Consider the following 5,335-nt stretch of genomic DNA (forward strand, 5'->3'; position numbering starts at 1 on the left):
CGCTGCCGAAAGGGATGCCGGCAGCCGGTCTACCGGCACACGCATCCTATATTGAAGAATGAAGAGAAAAATCAACAAAGGAGTACTCTCTGTCGGCAGGCCGGCAGCCGGTCCACTGGCAAAGAACAAACCCAGCTTAAATATTGCCTCAGGAAAGAAAAGACGCGCTGCCGGTAGGGATGCCGACAGCCGGTGTGTCAGCACAGGATCACAGGATGCATTTTGGGCTTCTTTTTCCTTCATTTGTGTTTAATTCAAAGGGGTTGTATAAATACCCCTTCCCTTAATCATTTGTACACACAACCCTAGATTTAAGAACTCCTCTAAGTTATGCAATATTTATCAAGCCAAGTACTAATCTTTCCCTAATTAGACCTTAATCATTTACTTAATTAATATAGATCTAATTAATATCAATTGTTTACATTTGGTTATTGGGTTGTATTTTGGAGATATTGAAGAATTTCTTCCTTAATTCTATCAAAGTATCAATCTTTCTTTATTGTTGGTATAATTATCTTCCTTATTTACTTTGTTTATTCAATAATTTATATTTTCTTTTGATAATTAGTGATTGTTCATCTTCTTATAATGTTGTTGTCATGTTTATTTTCTTTTACTCATTTGTTTACATTTGCTTTGTAACCATGTGTGAGTAGTCTCCCACTAGGGTTTAGGGGGAACCTAAGTGAGGGTTTAGGTCAATCAAATGGGTTGTTAACACGTGTTTTTGGGTGGAAATATTATTGTTCATAATCATGCATTGAAGGTGTTTGTTGAATTGTGTGTATGAAAGTTCATACTTTTCTACAATTTTGCTTAGCTTCTTTATGAATGAGAGTTTGTATTGTTGCTTGATAGCATGTTTATGAAGAGATAGGATACTAAATGATGATTCTTGTGTCCATCTTAAGATAAGGTTAAGAAATTAACTTGATTTCTTCATTATTTTCTACCCGGAAACCTTTTGACACCTATTGGTTGACCAACCTTGCTTAGGGGAACCCAACTACCCTAGTTCTTTAAATCAATCGTTTACACATCTAGTTAATTGCTCGCTTTAGTTTAAATCTAGTTGTTAGTCTTAATCAAATCCCCATTTTTACTAGGCTAAACTTAGACTTAATCAAATCATAGTGCTAGCCCCCCGTCATCTTTGAGACCGACACCCCTTATTATACTACTTAATTTGGGATGGTTATAAATTGTTTTTGATAGTAGAAATGATGACCAAAACATCTACTCATCAAATGGCGTCATTGCCGGGGATGGCGTTGCGCTATACTTATTTTTGTTAAGAGTCTTAGCTTTAGTTTTATCTCACTTGTTAGTTTGCTTTAGTAGTTGCGTGTTTCATTGTAGAGTGTGTGATTTCTTGCCCTCTCCTAGTGTATAAAGACACTAGGAGACTAACGGTTTGTTGAGTGCATGCCTAGAAGGAACCATCAAGCTCTACTCTTCAACTCCGACCCCGAAAGGCTTTTTAGGACCTTGAGGACAATGACTCTTAATAGAGTTAGGAACCCTCCTCAAGCAAACATAGACCAACCAAACCCATGCACCCTACCCATCATTGACACCACAACCCCACTTCCGCCAAACGACACAATTGAGACTCCAATTAAAAACCCATTTCACAACATTCAAATTCCGACTCCACCTCAATCACCACCACCTCCAATGGCTTTATGTGATCACAATCGCCCTAACCATAATGATTCTTGTAATCCAATTAATTTCGGCACCTTGGCTCCCACCAACTTTGAGATGCACCCCGCCCAAGTGTGGTTGATTGAAAAAGACTTTTTCTGGGGACACGTTGAAGAAGATACTCACGCTCACATACGAAAGTTCAAGAGAAAGGTCTCTATGATGAAGAAGAATGGGGTATCCGAAGACACTCTAAGGACGATGTTGTTCCCATTCTCCTTGACGGGTAAGGCGGACCGGTGGTTGAATATTCACCCTCCGAATACATTCACAACATGGGACGCCTTAGCCAAGGTATTCATGCCAAGTACTATCCATCATCCAAGACCGCCATGCTTCGAAATGAAATCCACATTTTCCAACAAGAAGATGGGGAATCCATGGGTGAAGCATGGGATAGATATCAAGACCTTATCGCTAGTTGTCCTCACCACGGGATCCCGGAGTGGTATATCACCCAAACCTTCTTCCAAACCTTGTTGCCTAGAACTAAATAAATGGTGAATGCCTCAGCGGGAGGTGGATTGGACCATTTGGGTGATGAGGAAGGGACGACACTAATTAAGAAGAAGGTAGACTCGGAGGCCAATTTTGGATCAAGGGGAAATATGCTTAGGAGAAATGGCAAATACCCTAAGGAGAACTCTTCTAGTTCAAATGCCGATACAAATGCCACGCTTGATCTTCTCACCAAGCAACTTGAGAAATTGCAAAGGAACCAAGTTCATCAAGCTACCACCTCACATGGTCCACCCATAGAGGAGGTAGTTCAAGTTTCACCTTGTGGGCTATGTGGGGGAAATGGCCACACTTTTGACATGTGTGCCAAAAACTACAATGGGGGGTATGAGGAGAATGTCCAAGATGTTAATGCCTTTCAAAGCTATAACAACAATACAAGACCACCACGACCACCCTACAACAATCCCAATGTCTATAACCCAAACACCAACTTCTATCATCCGGGTTTGAAGAACCACCCCAACTTTAGCTACAAGAGTACCAATGTTCAAAACGCACAACATCTTCAACCCCAAGCCCCAAATAATCCACCCGGATTTTCTCAACCATGAGGTGGATACTCAAACCAAAGAAATAACCCCGGAAATCAAAACCAATGGCCCAACAACTTTCAAAACCAAAACTTTGGGAACCAACCTCAAGGGTATCAAGATAATCAAGATAATCAAGGATTTGGGCAAGGGTATGCTTAAGGGTTTCAAGATCAAGGTCAAGGACCAAACTTCAACAACAATGGCTCTAGAGGGAATTATCACGGGAGACAAGGTCCCAACACTCGGAATGACTATGGGTTTCCTTTACCCCTAGCCAACCAACCTTATCAATACCCCCAAGGTGACCCCTCTCAAAATAAACTTATGAGGTTGGTGAAGAACATGCAAATGCAACATAGCCAAGACATGGCTAATTTCATAAAGGCTACCCAATAAGAAAATGCTAATCAACGACTTACTCATCAAAAGGAAATGAGGGAATTGGAGGCACGATTGGATTCTCATGCTCTTGCTAAGCCTCATAAGCCACGCGGTGGTTTGTTAGATCAAGGGCAAAGCTCCAAGGATGCCTCAACTAGCCACCAAGCACATGCGGCAGTTTTGAGAAGTGGGATAGAACTTGAAGACCCCTACAAGCATCTTGAGATAGAAGTCGATGCAGATCCTAAGAGAAAGTGGACGGACATGAATGGTGAAAAAGAAAGCCCACCAATGACACCATCGGTTCGGATGAGTGAAGCCAAGAAAGGGAAGAAGACATGTGGAGAATCTTCAAGTGAGAAAACACAAGTGGAAAGGGATATTGACGGTTTGGTTTAGGATTTACCTTATGAAGAAGAAAGAGGTGAATCCCCCAAAGGTATCTCCCAATTCTAAACTTGTTTCTCATATTCCATATCCCTCAAGAGCCATAAAGAGTAGGGAAAACTTCAAGTATGCCAAGTTTTGTGACGTGCTTGAGAAACTTGAAGTAACTCTACCCTTTACGGAAGTGGTTTTGAACATACCAACTTACTCAAAATTTTTGAAAGATATCTTGACTAAGAAGAGGGTCTTGGGTGACAAAGAGATAGTGGCAATGGAAGAGGCATGTAGTTCTCATATCCTTAACAAGATGCCCACTAAACTTGGTAACCCGGGAAGCTTTTCAATCCCATGTATAGTTGGTGGTGTTCCTATATCAAGAGTTCTTTGTGACTTGGGAGCAAGTGTGAGTGTCATTCCTTTAAAAGTTGCAAAAAAATTGGCATTCATAGTCTTGCTCCTACTACCATGGCTCTCCAATTGGCGGATAGGTCCGTCAAGCGCCCTTTGGGGGTGCTTGAAGACGTACCCGTCAAAGTTGGAAAGCTTTTAATCCCGGCCGATTTTGTTGTCCTTGACATCCCGGAGGATAGCCATACCCCCATTATCCTAGGTAGGCCATTTTTGGCTACCGGAGGAGTGCTTATTGATGTGAAGAATAGGCGGCTAACCTTCCGGATTGAGGGCAACAATGTCGAATTTAACCTCCCACATTTGATGAAAGGACCCAAAATTGAAAGGTTAAGCACTATTGAAGTGATTGATGAGGTAGTTCATGAAGTGACCCGAGAAGAAGCAGAGATGGAAGAGGTTTTCCAAATCTCCCTACATGATGAAGCAATGAAAGAAGATCATGATGTAGATGACGAGCTTTTGAAGAAGGTGGAGGGCCTTCTCCCTCCAAATGTAAAACTTGAACCTTTACCCCCCCCCCCCCCCCCACTCAAGTATGCTTTCCTTGGTGAGGGGGAGGCTTACCCCGTGATCATAAATGCTAACCTTAGTGAGTCATAAGAGATGAAACTTTTAAAAATTTTGAGAACTCACAAAGGCTTACTCGGGTATAGCATAGATGACATAAAGGGGCTAAGTCCAAGCCTATGTATGCATAGAATCATTCTAGAGGAGAGGAGTAAACCCAAGGTAGATGGTTCAAGGCGGATAAACCCTAAAATGGCCGAGGTGGTAAAAAATGATGTTTTGAAATTACTCGAGGCCGGGATTATCTACCAAATAACGTATAGCAAATGGGTGAGTCCGGTCCATGTGGTACCCATGAAGGGAGGGGTAACCATGGTGGAGCAATAGGATGGGACTCACCTACCCACTAGGCCGGTTACCGGGTGGCGAATGTGTATTGACTATAGGAAACTTAATGTCGCCACCCTTAAGGACCATTTCCTAATCCCCTTTATTGACCAAATTCTAGAGAGGCTAGCCGGGCATGCGTATTATTGCTTTCTCGATGGTTACTCCGGGTTTTTCCAAATACCAACTCACCCGGAGGACCAAGAGAAAACGACTTTCACATGTCCCATAGGAGTCTATGCATATCGTAGAATGCCATTCGGGTTGTGCAATGCATCCGGAACCTTTTAAAGGTGCATGATGGCCATCTTTTCGGATTTTCTTGAGAAAAGCATGGATGTCTTCATGGACGACTTTAGTGTCCATGGAGACTCCTTTGATCATGGTCTAGTCAATTTGACTATTGTTTTGAAGAGATGTGAGGAGCACAACCTTGTCCTAATTTGGGAGAAATGTCATTTTATGGTAGAGGAGGGGGTTGTACTCGGTCACGTTAT

General features: G+C 42.2%; 1 non-coding gene across 1 annotated transcript; it reads right to left on the reverse strand.

Moving 5' to 3' along the window:
• Positions 1–2,042: 2,042 nt before the first annotated feature.
• LOC141610421 (small nucleolar RNA R71) lies at positions 2,043–2,149 on the reverse strand. Its single transcript, XR_012528330.1, has one exon. It is a non-coding gene; the product is annotated as a small nucleolar RNA R71 (small nucleolar RNA).
• Positions 2,150–5,335: the final 3,186 nt, after the last annotated feature.

This window comes from Silene latifolia, chromosome 10, assembly GCF_048544455.1.
Source record: "Silene latifolia isolate original U9 population chromosome 10, ASM4854445v1, whole genome shotgun sequence".
Taxonomy (NCBI): domain Eukaryota; kingdom Viridiplantae; phylum Streptophyta; class Magnoliopsida; order Caryophyllales; family Caryophyllaceae; genus Silene; species Silene latifolia.